General features: G+C 45.5%; 1 long non-coding RNA gene across 1 annotated transcript in view; it reads right to left on the bottom strand.

Annotated features, from left to right (window-relative positions):
• LOC148835092 (uncharacterized) overlaps positions 1–18684 on the bottom strand; it is a 52497-nt gene extending 33813 nt beyond the window's left edge. Inside the window, exon 1 of the long non-coding RNA XR_016091098.1 lies at positions 18544–18684. This is a non-coding gene — a long non-coding RNA (uncharacterized LOC148835092). The remainder of the gene's footprint in view (positions 1–18543) is intronic.
• Between the last annotated feature and the right edge of the window lie 231 nt (positions 18685–18915).

Here is an 18915-nt window from a genome sequence, read left to right as displayed (position 1 = left end):
GGTTGGGAGGGCGCTGGAAAGGTCTGATCATGAGCTCCAGACTATCTTGAAAGTCACAAGTAAACAGGATTGAGACTGTGAATGGAAATCTGCATTAATTTTTATTATAACTAAAGTAGCAGAAGGAACAATGAATACAAAAGAGATTACACCAAGCCTACCTTGCACGGAAAAAAAAACTTCTGAAGGTCAGGAGCAAGAACAGAGATGATTACTAATTTATTTGCCTGATGCTTTTTTTTTCCCCAAAGCAAGATACATTTGCACCCATTTATGCAGCTGGTTAGTTTCATGGAATAATTAAAATGAATTGCCTTGCTCAGGGGTGCAGCCTCAGTGTCTCACCTATAACGAGTTCAGAACCCTGACCACTGCTCCCCCACTGCTGCAGAGATCCAACACGAGCGGACAGGCGCTGGAACAGTCAGTGCGGTAGATGCAGAGCAGAACAGGAAGGGCAGGTGGAGTAAATGTCCACACGCCACCTCAGCAGCTACACAACACAAATGCAATCTTATGTAGTGCCCTTCATGCCCAGGCACCCCAGAGTAGACCACCGCACCCCACTTCATGCATTCAGAAGCCTTTGCTGGGTGACAAAACCTGGAAAGACCTGCAGCACGGAGAGACGATCACGAACGTATGGGAGGACGGGATTTGGCATTTCGTTTGCATGCAGCACAGGTACGCACGGCGCGAACCGGACTGTGGTTGTGCAAAACTTTGAGAAATGAGCAACTGATGAGTCAGCCGTGGAGAAACGAAAAACACTGCACAGGATCGGATGGAAAAGCAACTTCTGGATTCTGCCATCAGGCTCTTAAACCGGAAGGAATGACCAAAGAAGATCAGTGAAAGGAATAAGAAAGAGATGCTGACTGAACTGGCTGAAGCCTTGCTGTTGTTGAAGTTGATACCCTACTATAGCTTCTTGCAAAAAATGGCTGGATGAGAACCTTGGGCTACTAACTACCAAACAGGTTAGATGGCCAGAATGTCCCCCCCTCCCATTTGTGACCTTCCTTAGGTTCTTATGTAATAAGGAGGTAATGATGGGGTAGAAGACAAGTACAAGCAGCAAAGGATTGGCGAGTCAGAACAAGGAACACTGGGATAGACAGGCCTCAAAGCCTCTGTTTATTCCCCATCAGCAAAAATAGGATTCCTTCTCATGCTTTCATTGTTAACTCCAACAAAAACAGTAACTATAAGCAGTAAACATCCTCACAAAGAATTTAAGCTAGAGTACAGTTGCCAAAGGACAATCTGCTACATTAGCAGATACAGTATTATACAAGGACCTGCACTTTCTTCCCGTGATATATTTTAAGAAGGGATTTAACTATTTCAGACCAATGCTTTCCTTTTTGTTCATATTAGTAATCAAACTCAAAATTGGTCAAACTCCCCGAAAGCGAGTGTCAGGTTGTAGTCAGTCAGCGCACGTATTATTACTGTGGAGTCTCACAGCTGCAGTTGTGATCAAGTTGCTCGAGCACAGAGGGCAGGAAAGCTTTCTCCTGCGAGAGAAACGTCTTTGTGTTGTTGTGTCACTAAATTTTAAACGCCACAATACTTGTAGAAAAGGTGCTTCTGCACCTGGGCTGTACACACAAGACATATTTGCTCTAAAGACTCAATATTTACATAACCAGCAAAACAATGAGACAGATATCAGCAAGGAAACTAGAGATCTGAAGCACTCTGCTGAGCCAGCTGAGAAAGCTGTTCTCGTTTTTCCAAAGGACAGTGCAATTTGGCTTGATCAGATAAAGTTTCCACCCACCCTCCACCCCCCCGATTTGACATTTATCATTGTTAATATTCCGCATGAGGCTTATTGATTTTATACTCTTGTCCTTTCCTTAACAGTAGTTTTGAAGGAAAGCCCTTGCATGAAATCTAATAAAACCTGACATTGTCAAACTCTTACAAGATTGAATTTCAACATTTAGGAAAAGGTCCTGAGGATTTGGAGCCATTCAAACTACGTTGCAAACATTTTATCCTAGGCTCAGAACACCAACATGCAAATCTGAAAAATATCTTCCAAATGCACAGCACCGAGCTAGGGACTGCAATATCTCTGGATCCAACGCCTTTTAAACTATTGATTGCTTTGGAATAACTAGCATTTGAACACAACATCGTTTTTATACCTTAGGTATCCCACGCCACCCAGTTTAAAAACCTCTGCTCTAATGAGAAAGGAGTGCTCTTACATTAAGTTAGCCTTCTTGAGAACAGAGCATTACTTCCTCATACATTACAACAATAAGACCTACAACTGGGATCATGGATAACACCACCGGATCCAATATGTAACCACAAAATCCTCCAGCTGTTCTGCAGCCATTGATGTGCACTCGTGCCTGTTGTGGAAGTGTCTGAAAGCTGACTGCCCCCGTCGCCCACCTCACACTGAATCAATCTAGCAAAATCGGGACTCCCAAGCTAAGACCTTTTCCAAAAATGCCTTGTCTGATTGAGATCCGCCCACACATGCAAGACTGATCTGCTGCTGGTGTTTAAATCACTACAATGGCATTTTAAAGAGCAAACCACTCACGTGCTCCCACCACAGAGGGCCAGGAGCCATAGCCTTGAACGCACGGACCAAAAGCAGTTTTTTTGACTGTTTTAACTGGAGTTATCCTTTAAAAGCATGAAAACCGGAACAAAACAGCGTTCCTGTCTTGTTAAGGAAGCCTCTTAGGAAAAGTAGGCTGCTCATAAGCAGTATTTAGGGACTAGGGTGGTACTTCTCCTTGCAGACCAGAATTTCCAAAACATAATGTGGTAACAGGGGACACTGGAAGAGGTGCCAACCTGTGAATGAGATGTTAAACCACGGTCCCGACTGCTTGGTTTGTTAAGGATCTCAAAGCATTACTGATAAGAGTAAGGGTTTTTACCCCCAATGTACTGGCTAAACTGCACTCTGGGCTTGTGACATCTGCCCCCCCATCCCTACCTGATCTGCTGGCGCTACAGGTGCAGTAGGTCTTCTGTTGCCTCCCAGATGCATGCTACACCGCAGCTGTGGATGGACTGGGTTCCCTCTTATTATATAAACCATTATTATTGTTACCAGTTAGCTATACTCACAGAAGGACATTGTTCTACAGCAGTTTCCCGAATGGTGGAAAAAGAACATTAAGCTCCTTGTTGTGCACTTGCTGGGTTTCAATTCACAAAAACCCCATCAAAACCACAAAGATGTTTTTTTTTTCTTCCTCTCCCCCACCACTGCCCCAAGCCACAACATCTCTTGAATAGAGGGTGCTTTGATATGGCAAGCTGGCAGCTCTCTGAACTGCGCCGCCTCATTGCGGATCTGCACACACTGCCCCTATCGGGCGAGAGAGCTAGGGGGAGGAGCGGGGAACGACTGGAGCTGGACAAGCTCACACACAGCAGACAGGTCCTCATTTTCAGCTCTCGTGTGCCTCAAGTACAAAGAGAAAACACAGCTGGTGGAGAACACATTCGCAGTCAATTACATAATGCACAGGAAGCCGACGCGTAGAAGACGTCTTTATCATTTTGTGTGCTGTATACGGTTTCACTCCTTGGTGCCGCCCTGTAACCTAAGGACTGCCGGAGCCCGACGGCCTTTGCAGGACTTTCATATAAACTGTGCTTTCATTAGTATTTTAATGGACCCTTCTGCTGAAAATCATTTGAATACAGTTGTCTTACCAACTAATTCCCAGCCAACACCCTGGGTGGGGGGGATTTTTGACTATTCCTCCTGGAAAACATCTCCAGCTGTTTCACTTTCTGTGGATCGTGCAAGTACTTGCACGTATGGCATGTGAGAATCGCAGCTCATACCACACAAACTCTGCTGGCCCGAGATCTGGAGAACACACAGCAGTAGAAATGGAGGTGTGATCTGGGTGATGACCCCCGCTGGAAGTGCCACTTGCGACCAAGAGTGAGCTTCTTAGCGAAACAGGATTTTGAACTCTCTCAGATACTGGAGGTCAACCGCAAATTGTAGTCTGTCCCACCAACTTGGACCTTCTTGATGACGGAAGCAGGGCAGCACAGTGGCACAGTGGTTAGCAGCTCCAGGGGTCTGGATTCAATGCCGGAGCCACTGTGCTATCTGCGTGGAGTTTGCATGCTCTCCCTGTGGGCATGTGGGTTTCCTGTGGGTGCTGCAGTTCAAAGACTCCCAAGACATGCTGGTAAGGTTAACTGGCTTCTAGGAAAACTGACCCCAGTGCGAGTGTGTTCATGCTGATGTCCCCGTGTGTCCCACCTTGTTCCCATCTCTTGCCGGGATAGGCTCCGGCCCCCCCATCTCCCCAAATTGGATAAAATGGATGGATGGAAGACGGGCTCTATAGTGAGACCTGGGATGTTCAGTTTCTTATTAAATTTTCACAGCCAGGAGCTATCCTGCGGAGGAGGATAATGTTTATGATACTGTGACAAGTCTCTGGCTTTCACTGTAAGGATTACCAACGCCACATACACTGCTGCTGTGTGCCGTTCTGCTCCTGAATAAGCACTGAATGGTCCAATATCAGATGATCTTAAGAAATTCCCTCATGAGTATAGTCTAGCTCAGGAACACCAGAGACCAAGACAGCAGCACATCTAAACCACTTCAAGACCCAGGTAAAAGGCTCATTCCAAGCAACCAAATTCTCATCTGCAGCCCATAGCACATAGATCTAATAAGGACGCACATCTGACACAGTGTTCCTAGAAGCAAACCTCATTCACAGCTATATCTTTTCTGCTGAACAGCTTGACAGTGTACTTTGCACCTTCCTTTGCTAAAGTGTGCCCTGCAGACATACAACCTGAAATTACATTCCCTGTATCCTCCGACTTCACAAGATAGCTAGTTCTTGTTATCACCGTGTTTGGGAAATATTGCCTTTAATGTTGATTATATTAAAACAAAAGGCAGGGAAATAAAAGAGAAAGGTTATCACTTATCTAAAAACATATATAGGCTGGGTGCCAATGTGTAAATACTCATTTAGTTGTTTTTTTGTGTTTTGTGTGAATTCACCAAGCATTTTAAAATGGCATAATGGCTAACTTAATGTTTCTCCTAACATTGTAGCTATAATTGCCTGGAGATTGTGTTCTCAAGACACGACACTTTTAGGTAAAAAAAAAATCTTTAATCCATTATTTATTAGATATTTAACCAGTTTGAGGAAATCTCCTCAGAGGAAAATAAAGCCAGACATGAGCAGAGACACTAAATTTCACAAGCAGGGGGGAGCTGACTAACAGAGGTCAAATTCAATCTCTCAAATATAAGCCAGGCAGGATCAACACATTGTCTGCCTCCCAGCTATGTGGTGATGGTGGCTTTGAAATGAAATTCAAGGAAGAGCCCAGGCTAATGCTTATTATCAATGAGAAGAAAATCAAAGGTTTCTGGAGCTGATCTCTTTAAAACAGGTTAAGCCATTTATGACCCATGAGCTCAGAATAAGTGTTTGTTCACTACTGTTCCTCATGACAAGAATGATGAGAATATAGCCACTTTATTAGTCCACCTGCACCACACAGAGTCTCAGACTGTGTGGAATTTAGCGAGTCTCAGACAACTGTAAACCTGACACACACACAGTGATGCCACTGGCCACAGACTAAGCTAAACAGCAGTTTTGGGCAAACAGCCTCTTCTCTGAATGAATGCAGGTTGTCTGTAATTAAGGCATCAAGGCAAGCCCAGTCCTTCCTCAAGAGACGGACGTTAATAGCTTTAAATTCATCCTATTATTTAGTGCTGCTTCACAAGACAATAGTGTGCAGCCAGCAATTCAAGAGGGAGTGGAGATGGAATGGAGCACATGGAGGAGGGCAGCAGTCAGGATCGCTGCACTATGGAAACAAACCTACACTCAGGACACCATTACACTGATCACTGTCAGGCTAGAAAGCATAGTTGAAAGCAGAAAGGAATTCTAAATGTTTTGGCACAGTTGGTGCACTGGTTAGCATTGCTGCTGCCTCACAGCGCTTGGGCCTGGGGTGCTGTCTGTGTGGAGTTTGTATGTTCTCCCTCGGTTCGCGTGGCTTTCTTCTAGGTGCTCCAGTTTCCTCCTACAGTTCAAAGACAGCCTGGTAGGTTAACTGGCTTCTGGGAAAATCGGCTCTGGGGTGAGGGTGTGGGCGCCCATGTTTGTGTGCGTCTGTCCTGAGACGGACTGGCTTCCTGTCCAGGGCAAATCCTGCCTTGCTCCTGATGCTAGCTGGTGTAGGCTCCAACTCCTGCGCCCCCACACCATTGGATAAAGCAGTAGGAAAACAGATGGATGAATGAACCAGAATAATAAATCTTTCTTGCTTTAATCCACATTTTTATACTTAAATACAGGAGGAGTATATATGCTGAGGCATTTTAGATTACAAGAAAAGAAGAACGTGAAGGGTTTCTGGAAAAGCACACAAAATAAAAAAATATACAACTTATACAAAAGCAAAAGTTAACATTAAACAAAAATAAGGAGGCTTTAAAATAAACTATTTTCATTGCTTTGGAGTATGGTTCTATTTCATCAGTACATTTTTAAATATTCTCCAGCTTGCCGTCTCTACAAAATGACAACATCCCACTCAAAATGTACAGCTTAATTCTGTTAACTTCTAAAACACAAAAACATTTCAGGAACCACAACATTTCTAAGCTTTGCAGATAACCTCTACAACAAATGCAGTTGTCAGGCAATGTACACGCTTCCTCCCCCCCATTCTGTAACATAGTTCTATGAATACTCATGACAGGTAAACACAGCAGCTGCTCTTAGCAGTACAAACTCAGAAATAACTGATATTCTATCACCATGTGGCTCATAAACAACTTCTAAGCTTCCCAAGACACTGAAAGCACTCGAGTTAGCACTATTTTCTAATTACACAGCGACTGCTGTGGATTAATTAAGAGAAAGAGATAGTTTTAATGGTTCAAACACTGTCAGTAATAATCACAGCCTACAGACTGGTGTTGAAACAAAAACACTTTAGAATCTTTAAAGGTTTGTTTTATCACTTTTTAAGAGAGCTGTTCAACTTGCCTTTTCATCAAGTATTGCGATTATGAGCACTGACGTAACTACCTTTGGAGCTCCTGGCATCCTGGGCACTTCTGCAAGGGTTTACAGAAGATACAGAAGCTACCGCGCAGCTGAAAGACAACGATGGAAGCAGAGATGGCGAACCTTGCCACTGAAGCAGGCGTCGCTCTGAAACTAGCCCTTCCTATACCTGCTACTGGAAGGCTAGCCGTCTCCCTCGAAGACAAATCTCTTCTAAACGTGCCGCGTCTTTCTCACTTGGTGATAAAAGCTCAGGTGTCACAGAGACTCCGTGTACGCAGAATCCCAAAAGGCAGCCTACACAGAGCTGCTCTGCTAGCTAGACGGATCCTGATAATTAAAACACTGTAACCATGTTTCACAACAGTGAGATTACTAATCTGGATGCTCAGTCACACTTTGAGGCCTTTTCCTCTCTCCATCACAGACAATTTGATCAATTTCTGCTCTTCAACCAAAAGGCAAAGTTCTATCAAGTACTGTAATTCAGAAAAATGAAACTGTCAAATTTGTCTTGTTCTCTGGAAACTGCACCCCACCTCTGCTTGCCCGTGACACGATCAATGCCTCTTAACGCAGATCTGACAGCTAAGTGTGCTGCAGACAGGGGGTGTACACATTCTACTGCACAGAAGCTTCATTGTTGAACACCTATTTTACAGCACAACGGTGATAAAGAACACAGTGACAGCATACGACACAGCTTGTTTTACCCCAGACTGCAGAGGAAAATCTATAATAAATAAATTAGATGGTACAAAAGCCTCATGTTCTCTTAATTTAAAAAGGAACACACCCTCTGATCTGAAGTGGAGAATCACAGCTGTGACTACTGCAATCCAAAACTCTTTGCTTCTTTAGAGTCCTGCTCCCTTTAGGCTGGAAAATTAATATGCAGTGGAACCATTCAAAATTATTTCCCCATCTGCACTCCTATATTATTTTATTGTATATTACCGCATGGTTAGATCCTAACCACCAATTTACCAGTAATTTAATAACTGCAATTTGCAGAGCAGGATGGTACAAAGGCATTCAGCTCTGTATAATCAGGGAATGATACATTAAGTTACATTATCACATTATAGCACAGCATGTTCAATGGCTGCTAATTAAAGTAAAACCTCTCTCAGATCTGGTCTACTCTGTAAAAGCAGAGCAAACGCTCACTGCACTTTCAGAACACGAGGAGGACTTCTTGAGCTCACATGTGCTTTAGTTGAACAATTTCAGATGCCAATCTGGAAACAAAATGTTTGGTTAAGGGTCGAGATTTCATGCCGGTTACAGTAAAGAGGTGGGGGAAACAGTACAGGCATTTGGTTGTGAAGATAGCGAAGCTGTGGCAGGCATTACCAGGAATTTCATTCAGCCACACCTAGTCTTGTCTTAGAGTGAGGCTGATAAAAAGCAAGCAGCTTGGAAGCCACAGCCTACCGTTACAGTTACAGTTACTATGGTCTGCATCAACCCTGATGATCTTGTATACATTATGCAAATATTTCTTGGTTTTCTTGGCTTACAAACCTACCAAGTATCAAGTCATTTGAGCAGTGCATGAATTTATTTCACAAGGGCAGCCATTTTGATGCAATCTGAAGTAGAAGCCTTGTACAGCCCGACTCCAGTCCCAGTGGGGATCAGGGTCCTCCATGCAGCGAGCGGTCTTTAACAGCATCGTCGTAACTTCCTGCCTACCGAAAATAATCCCCGTTTCCCCTCGGCTCTCGAAGAGCCACAGAGTCGCAGAACAGTAAAATATCACCGCGCTGCTGAACATCTCTCACTCTCTGCCTGACCCTCAGCGGGCTGAGTCGAATGATTCTGCTTCCCGCGGGCTCAGGAAATCCAGACGACTCTGTGCTGCTCGTTGATGCCCCAGGAATAAACCACCGACGTCCTCCTCCCAAGAAACAAACCCAGGCCCATGTTCGGCTCCTCCACAAGAGTTAGGGGAGGAGAGTCTCTCGCTCCAGGTGCACAGCACTGTGATGTTAAAGTGTGCAACTCTGCACTCGAAACAAACCAGCGTCCGACACTACACTGGGACTGACACAGGTGCTCATGCTGTACTTATGTATATAAGCTCATGTTATACTGTGGGCCTGGAAGTGGGAATCCTGCATGAAGGTTCTCACCCATCCATTTTCTCACCGCCTTTTCCAATTCAGGGATGTGGGGGAGCCGGAGCCTATCCTGGCAAGCTACAGACGGGCCAAGTCAAATGATTTTGTTTCCCGAGGTTCTCAAGATATCCGAGTAGCGGCATAAGGCAGAGGTGTTAGTGGGGCCAGCAGAGGGCGCTCACCCTGCGGTCCATGTGGGTCCTAATGTTCCAGTATCGTGACGAGGGCACTATACTGTAAACAGGCGCTGTCCTTCGGATGAGACATAAAACTGAGGTCCTGACTCTCTGTGGTCATTAAAAATCCCAGGGCATTTCTCGAAAAGAATAGGGGTGTAACCCCGGCGTCCTGGCCAAATTTCCTATTGGCCCTTACCAATCATGGCCTCCTAATAATCCCCATCTTGAATTGGCTTCATTACTCTGTTCTCCTCCCTACTGATAGCTGGTGTGTGATGAGCGTTCTGGTGAACTATGGCTGCCGTCGCATCATTCAGGTGGGGCTCCACATTGGTGGTGGTGGAGGGGAGTCCCCATTACCTGTAAAGTGCTTTGAGTGGAGTGTCCAGAAAAGCGCTATATAAGTGTAAGCAATTATCATTATCATTATTATTATTATTACGCAGTAATAATGGAAGTGCAGATGGAAGTGCAGTAACAGTGAAGACCAGACAGAAGTAACTGGTGAAAAAACACAGCTCACTCTGAGTACAAAATTACAGGCTATCAGCTCTGGAACGGCCTGGCACCGTGTCATGAAAACAAACGCCCTGAATGTAGTTTCCAGAAGCTACAATCCGGATCGTACACACTTCCTCGTTTTGCCTTCCTTCCCCCCCCCCCCCACCCCAGTGGATTTGCCTTCCGCAGCGAGGGCGATCCCAGTCCAAACGGCCACCAGTCTCACTTGCTCCGGCTCCAAACGGCTGTACTCAAGCTAAGCAAGATGGGCATCTCTGCCCAATGAGCTGACAGACCCCCCCACGCGATCATCGGCTCCAGTGCTCCGGGTTCACAGGCATGCATAGCGAACCAACAAAGCATGAAGGAAAGTGAAAATGCAGATAAGCTGTTTTTGCAATGAACAGTACACATGGACAAAGAAAAGCATTCCACAGTCCAAACTAGCTGAGCAGCTGGTGGTTCGTGCAGTAAGAAGGGAGACTAGCGATACTCCAGCAGCATGTTACCCTAATAAAACAGGCCCTAAAGGTCAGAGGTCTTATTTCATTTCTAGATTAAGGGTTAAAATGGGATTTATACGTCACATTTATAAAAGATCTATAAAGTGCACAACCATACCTGGTAAAGCAGACTGAAAATGAATGGATCGAGATATTCGTGCAATATTGACAGAGTGAATGGTAACAATCTACAGGTAGGTAGGTTGGCAACAAAATGCAAATCCTGACCAAATCAAATCAAAGTTTATTTATCAAATGCACAACAATACGGCGTGCTGGCAATGAAATGTCTTTTTCTGCGAGCTCACAAAAATTACAAGAATCACAAAAATCCACAAAAATCCACAAAATTGAGGTTACATTTTTGAAATTGAATAAAACTCAATGTGAGTAGAGCTGTTATGTGTCCATGGTGTATGCAATATATACATGTAGTGTAGTTATGCTGGATATAGTGAGAATTGTGTGTCCATGTAGCCATTACAGGTGATTTGCTAAAGGAGCTGCAGGTTGGCTATTTAGCAGTCTTATTGCCTGACCATAAATGGAACAAAAACCCCTAGACTAACCACAAATACTATTTTGCTACACTATTTCAGAGTAAATGTTATCCATTTATAAGGATTTCAAAAACAGTAGCTATAACACTCCACCTTTAAGTCCTCATTCTGAATAGCACAGGAGGTCCAAGAATCTAAAGCCCACTGATGACGCAACTGCAACCAACCTCAATTTGTACTGAAAAGATTTTACACACGAGATGAAACCGGCTCACGATTAAAGAGCTGACACAGATAAAATTAAACCACTAGCACTAATTACTCAGAAGGCCTCAAGAGAGGATAAAGAAGTGGATGCTTTAGAAAGGAAATAGGAGGCGAAAGGAAGAGCAAATAAAAAAAAATACAGAAACATCTGCTTGCGAATACTTCCGATATGCAAAGAAATCCAGCTGCCTCTGGAATATCGGTTACATACAAACTCACATGAACGCTCACAAAGCCAGGCGTAACATCCGCTACCACATTCATCGGGGCCAGACACACTGTCGAGTCACAGGAGCTCCCAGCGAGAGCAGTGGGCCCGGAAGCCCTCCTGCATGCCAGTCACGAGCCGTGTGCCAGCGTAAACTCCTGGACCGGCGGGCAGGCCTGCTGGCTGCTTCTGTGCCATGAATTTCTGGCATACCTGCCTTTAACCCCTCAAACGCACAACCAAGCCCCGGGGGTTGGAGAGAAACTCGCTCTTTCTTTAGCATTTAGCCCCAGAACAGCATTAGACAAAACGAACAGAAGTTCCCCTCATGAGGTCGACACCACCTTGCAGGCACCGACCCTGCATCAGCCCCCCGTCAGGGGCTGAAAAACAAGCCCTGGTGTGCTTCTGGATAAACAGCACCCCCCTGTGAGCACGTGGCACAGACACTATGGAAGGGCAGCTCAGCTACATCCAGTTAAGCCAAAAACCTCACACACATCTTGTGGGCTGAGGTGCTGCGCAGTACACAATGCTTAACCCTTCACACTCCAAGCACGTTTCACTGGCTTTGCTCTAAACATCAATTTCCACTGTTCCTATATTACTGAGTATAAAGTCCTAAAGCTCCAGATATGATTTGTCAGCAAAGGTAACGGATCAATTCTGTATTTTATTTCATGCTTCCCTATGAGGTGAGGAGAGCTGGAAAGTTTAAAGACGAGAGTATAATTGATTTAACATTCTATGATCAGGAAACTGCCCAAACAATGGGACTAGGGCTGGAGTGTCTGATGAGCTCAGTCTGGCCAGCACCTTTGTGTAACCTGAGTAAATGTTACCATACTGCAGAGGGCAGAGGTCAATGCTCTGTCAAAGCCAGATCAAGCATCTTTCCCAGTGGAATCTGCCTGGAGGAGCACAAGACCTTTCACCACCAGCATACCCACACTGTCGCTGTCACTGCTCATTTCCCACAGAAGCTGAGGGAGACGGACAGCATCGAGATGGGCGGAGCGGTGGCTCTGTGGCTAAGGATCTGCGCCTGTGGCTGGAAGGTTGCCGGTTCTAATCCCACGGCCGGCAGAGGAATCCTACTCCGTTGGGCCCCTGAGCAAGGTCCTTAACCCTTACTGCTCCAGGGCCGCTGTATGAATGGCCGACCCTGTGCTCTGACCCCAAGCTTCTCTCCCAGTCTGTGTGTCTCATGCAGAGCAAGCTGGGGCATGCGAAAAGACAAATGCCTAATACAGGAAATTGTATATGGCCAATGAAGTGATCTTATCTCTTATCTTATGATGCCCAAGAAACAGACAAAGCGTTTCTTTCAAATATAGTAGGCCAGCTATTCAGGTGCTTCTACTAACTTTGCTCACTCCCCGATTATCAGCCTAGTTCGATCTGTCTGAGCTCCAGTGAAGGCTAAGACTAACAGAAGGCCACCCAAACAAACAGTTTCACTACCTGCTCGACAGCTGTTGCAGACAACTTAAGCACTGACTTTCATCCATCCATTTTCAAACCACTTCTTCAGGATCACAGAGGAGCCGAAGCCTATCCCAGCAAACAATTGGGCACAGGGCAGGATACACCCTGGGAGAGACACCAGTCCATCGCAGGGCTCACACAGGCACAAACACACACAATCACACCAGGGCCAATGTTCCCACAAGAAAATCAATCTACTAGGAGGTCTTTAGGCTCCCAGAGGAAACCCTTGTGAATACAGGGAGAACTTACAAACTCCACCCAGACAGCATTGAACCCAGTGCCCCGGTGCTGTGAGGCAGCAATGCTAAACACTGAGCCACAGAGCCGCCATAAGTACGACTTATTTTACAAAAACAATGCATACTTCAAAACTAAGCTGTGTCTTTTATCTCTGCAAGACAGTCCCACGAAAAGCAGCTGAACATGTTAGCACAACCATCCTCGCAGTGCGGCTTTAATCACTGACTTCTGAGTGAAGAGTCAGGCCCTACAGTAAACACAGCTCTATCCCACAGGGCAACGCACAAGCAAGAGGCAGGAAGACAAAGCATAATGAACCACACTGCACAAGGAACAGACAATGGACAGTCTGAAGCAGAAGAGGGAAATTACAGAGAAGATGAACAGCAATGATTTACAGTTCCCAAAACAGTGATTCCCGCCGGAGCGACGAGATCAGGTTCTAGCGACTCCATGATTCTTAGGACTTCCTTCAAATTCTGGAGACAGAATTCAGGGTTCCCTTCAGCCTGATGACTGGCTGCAGTTCCACTCCTTTTTAATGCCCTTGGATGAACAGGGGATGAAATAAGGACACTGGCTCTTCTGATCAGAATGACCCCTGGAGACAGACCGCACCACGAGGTTACCTCATCAACTAGACTGTGCCATCACAGGTCCTGACAACACTTATGACATGTGTCCAATTTTACTCCTTCTCATTTTTGCAAAGTCTTGAAAGCTGTAATAAAACTTGACTGGATCTTTTAAAGCACATTTTTCCAGAAAAAAACAGCTGCAACAGTCCTCTGTCACACCATTTAAAGTAAATCCTAAATGATCAGCAACTGGAGATAATGACATTTTGAGTTATCGGTTACCATAAAGTACTAATAAACAAGACTAGGATGAACTAAAATGTGAGTTTTCGTGGAGTATATTAAAGGTAAAGCCGTTTATACTTGAGCCACATGTGTCATGGAGTGTGACAACACAAACACCACAGGCCTCTCTTAGGTGAAGGCCTGCCGTCTTCAAGGTGTTAATTCATCGGCTCCCACTGACCTCCCCTGCCTGCAGGCCGGCTTTCTGGAGCTCACACACTCCAGACACAGATCGCGCAAACAGCTCACTGTCGCTTCATTAAACCAAGCTTCTTCTGTACAGACCCCCCCGAGCAGCACTTCACTAGGTTACACGCAGGAGGGGGTCATTCTTCTGACACCTATCAACCCGCTGTAGTCTTTTCAGAGCACCCACCCGGAGATGAAACAAAAATTGCCCGTGCTCAGAAAAGCACAGCTCAAAACACTGTCAGAGACGCAGTTTCCTTCATCGGCACATTATCGCATCCTTAGGCTTCAGCAGTCTGCCTTCCAAAGGAAAGATTCCCTGCCTATAAAATCAGAGGTGTGTCCCACGGGACTGTACTAACTCCTACACGCAAACGATTGCTAAAGAAACGAACCTCTGAAAATGCCACTAACGTTTCTATTCTAACGTTTCCCCAGCACTCCTACTGCTGCTACTGAAGCAAAAGGCACAGAACAACAAAAAAAAGGAAAATACAAGAAATGTGATCTTAAAATTAACTCTTTAAAGAGATTATGCATTTTTATGCGATATCAGACACGTTAGAGCGTATCTAAAATGAGGAGGGGGGTTACTTTATTCACTGACCTCCATCTCATAAGCACTAATGTCAAAAACTGTCTAACGTGGCACAAAAAACACCCCACGTGTCTCTGGGTCTGCGGCTAACCAGAAAGATGGAACAAATAAAGAAGTCTCTATTCTTCTGAGAGGTGAGTCTTCTCTCTTTAACCACACATTGCAAATCCCCCAGAAAACCCAAATGAAAAGACATTCCGAACACTTGCAAAGTTAGGGCTGAGTAACTGTTCGGGCGACTCCTGTCTGCAGAAATGCTGCTCACCTCGACCCGGCTCATTATTCCCCATGCAGGTTCCCCAGCGGCAGCTCTTACCCCCCAGTTCACCGGCAGGCAGCAGGATCCGCTTATCAAGGAACAGCGCCAAGCACCAAACACCCACAGCTGTTAAATATGCAGTTGCCACAAGTGCAGTCCCTTCAAGAGCGACCAGGGTTCCAGAAGACCACTAGTGCAGAGCTGGCATGGCTATCCTGTTCATCTGATGGGCGTGCTTGCAGTTGCTATGCAACAGGGCGTCGCAGGTTCCAGAGTGTGAGTGAGACAACGTAAATCACAACACCTCTTATTTCTGGCTACAGCTCCCCAAACAATATAGACCATTAAAATGCAAGTAAAAGTGTAAATGTACCAGGAAGCCAAAGAGGACTGTTTTTCAGACCTTTGGCCCAATGGCCCAGTCCGATTATATTCAGGCGATTCACGAACAACTATCTGAAATGTCATATCATGCATGATGGAATTTACATTGTAAATAGTTTCGATTTTTACTTAAATGTGTTTTTGACAGAAGAAAACCCAGCCGAGGGTAGAAACTAAAAAGAAATAGCTATTAGGCCTAAAAGTACGCTTAGGTGCTTTGCTTTCATGGAACAAGACAATACAAAACAATATGTTTCCTGGCCTTCTGTCTCTGGTATCTGGTTCAACCGAAGCCCTTGCAGATGCTGAAGACTTTTTCCCCCCCAAACAAAATAGCCATCAAATCATTTGGGACACTACAATAAAAGACTACTCTCCTGCCCCTACAGTTTCTCCACTCTTCACTCACTTTGTTCACTTTTATACTTTGTTAAGCAGCTGATCCTCATCCCACTAACCCCGCCTTCGTATGTGATGTGACAGCTATGATAGAACTACAGCAATGGCAGGAACCACGTTGTGCGGGGGCAAATGTAAGACACGGGGTCTAATTGGTGAACTTACCGTTATGTGGAGACACATCCAGAACTGAAGGGGAGCTCTTAGGCCTAAGAAGTGTTGTTACTTATAGACACGTAATGATGGATCAGGTCGCTAGCTGGCACGCTGTCTTGCCACCTGATCCAGCAGGTGCTTGATCCGATACAGGACTGGTGGTATGCTTACGTTCTGATGCAAGGTGAATAAGGATTTCCATAATCTGACCTGCGTTGTGACACAGTGGGTCATCACCTTCCCATTAATGACTTCACTGACAGACACATTTAACATCGATAAAAAAAGATATTTCATTGCCAGCAACTACTGCTGTACGCTGTATTGTTGTGCATTTGATAAACTCACATGCAAAGATTCTGGAAGTTTCTGCGACTTTTGATGCTGTGCCTCTCAAGAGTGCCACAGGAAAAACAAAACCATGTCTTGCTGCAATTTCAGTAGCACTGTCTGGCCATTACAGATTAATTCCCCTTACACAACAACACTTGCCTCAAGTAAAGGACCCACAGGCCTAGACTCTTAATTATAAAGCTGTTATCTAAGACATCAGTAATATGTTCTCAGCAAAGACGTCTCCTTGGGTATTCACCACAACGCTAATTGGGCTTACCACTAAATGTGGAATACTGCGTGTCTGCACAGCTCAAAAAAGTAGAAATAACAGGCAAGAATGCTATTATGTCTCCACACATTCCTTTCATGGCATTTCAAATTACAAATATTCTGACACGGGGAATATATTAAGAATTTCTACAGAGCCCGACAGAGAAAGCCACACGGCTTTCACAACATCAGGGAGACACCTGGTTTTACAGGGAAGCACAGGAGCAAATCTGGAGATTGAAGGACTAGCTACTGCAATTTGAATGTCCCTCTGACTGGCCTTGAAACAGCTGCAGAATGAATGTGTCACCCCATTGCCTAATGACTCCCAGGCCCATCAGTACTCTGTTGACACACCAACTGAGAAAGCATCACTACAGTGCATCAGACAGGTTGCTTAAGTACAAGCTGAACAATTAACCCCAGATTGAGACTGACATGTAGATACGAGTGAGCGAAACATCACTGTTACATGTCAACAGAGTGCCACTGTGCCAGTGGGATTATTGTAATTTGTTCCCTATTTAAACAACTCACACTCACTGAGCGGTCACCATGAACCAACATCCCTCCTATTATGGCCTGACAACAGTATAATGTTCGCCCGTATGGATTTAAAAAGATACACACTCCTTGCACTGCAGTCAATTAAATTATCTTAACTCTAAATTAATATTTTTATCCCTTAATAAATTTGTATCAACCTCGCCTTGAAACATCCAGCGGTTTTACTATGCAGCGCAGCCACCTTTTTGTGAACGTCTTCTAAGGGAGAAGCCGAGACCTTCTGAAATCCAAACTCCTTTCCTCTCTCCAGTAACACTAAGCAGAACGCAGCACCCATTTCAGCTTAAACTGTTTGTTTAAATGCTGTACACATTTCAACCAGGCCTGCAGAAATAATAGACCATTTTTTCCCCATTTAGCATAAATAAAAACTTCCCCTTGATATGCTGGACAAACAATTCAGCAGAACCAGCTGGTCGCAATGCTGAAATGCCGCGTTTGTTTCTGGAGGAGTCCGGGTAAAGTTAAGCAATAACGTTCCCCAAGCAACGCGGAGATGCCGGGTGAGACATTTTGGGAAAGAAACATCTGTCCACGGAAAAACAAAGAAGCGGTTGCGTGGCCAAGATGCTTTTAATATTGAAAAACCGAACCATTTAGGCGATGACGGATGTTTCGTTGGAGTCGGGCACGATTGACAAGGGCAAAGGCTGTACGGGACGACTGGGAATGAACTGGACCCGACTGCAGTCCCCCTGAAGGAATTCAAATTCCCCAAGCGGGCTCAATTCAGATTTTGTAAGACACCCCACCAAAAAAAAAAAACCCTGCCAGCCTTTTCGTCCAAAAGAGAAGACTTTGCAACAGTCGTGGTTTCCAATGAGTAAGCTACCTGGTACCATAACCAGGTTGCTCGCATGGGAAGTTACTCGCAGCACCTCCGCTGGCTTTCAGCAGCCCCCTCGCCTTCTGCTCCAGCCCCGCTGCCCGCCTAAGCAGACACCCCCAACTCCTGCAGAGCCGGCAGCCAGAAAACGGGCTTCAAACCCCACGGATCCGCTCCACGCACGCGTCCGGACACGCTTTTACAGCCGGGGCTCCCCATCCAGAGACCCAGCGGCGAAGGGGCAACGGACCGTGCCCACGGATCCGAACGGGTTATTGTTTAAATACCAAAATTGTACCAAAAAAAAGAGGGGAAAAAACTTTTGCATAATGCACGCACCGTCCTTAATAAAATCGGATGTCTAAAACCGGCACTGCCCGGCCCGGCTCCCAAATCCCCAATCTGGGATGAGAGCATTTTCCCAGTCCTCGCGGCGACAAAACACAAGTGTGTGTTTGAGGGTTTTTTTTCCCCCAATGCGAAAAAAATAAAATAAATCAGTTCGCAGGCCACATTGCAAGTCGAGTACCGCTGCAGAACTGATGACAATTTCTCAGCCATCTATACCAAAACAAAAACCACCGTCTTTTAGATATGTAACTTACCAGTTAACGTGTTTAAAAAAGGCTCCCGTGGGAATTCGCCGGGGTAAAGAATTGTCCTAAAACTGGAAGTTTAAAAAGCTGCTAGACCGCATCCCGGACGACTCCGCCATCTTCACTCGGCGACTGACAGCCTGTGAGGGGAGCGAACCATCGCTGCCGGACCCGCAGGGGGGGGGGGATGGCGCTTGAATTCAGGGTTTCCCGTCCGCTTCATTTAATCTTGCCGGCCGCTGCAACATCTGAGCTTCGCCGCAAAGTCATCCGAGCTTGGAGCCTCCTAGATGCGGAGGTTTGTTTGCCGTGAGGCAGAGAATGTGGAGCTGAGGGGTAACCCCCGATGCTGACTCCCCCACAAGCCCGGAGGTGCTGGAG

The sequence above is a fragment of the Atractosteus spatula genome, chromosome 5 (assembly GCF_055471065.1).
Source record: "Atractosteus spatula isolate fAtrSpa1 chromosome 5, fAtrSpa1.hap1, whole genome shotgun sequence".
In the NCBI taxonomy this organism is placed as follows: domain Eukaryota; kingdom Metazoa; phylum Chordata; class Actinopteri; order Semionotiformes; family Lepisosteidae; genus Atractosteus; species Atractosteus spatula.
The sequence above is the reverse complement of the archived record's forward strand: the minus strand, read 5'-3'. Positions and strand labels throughout refer to the sequence as shown.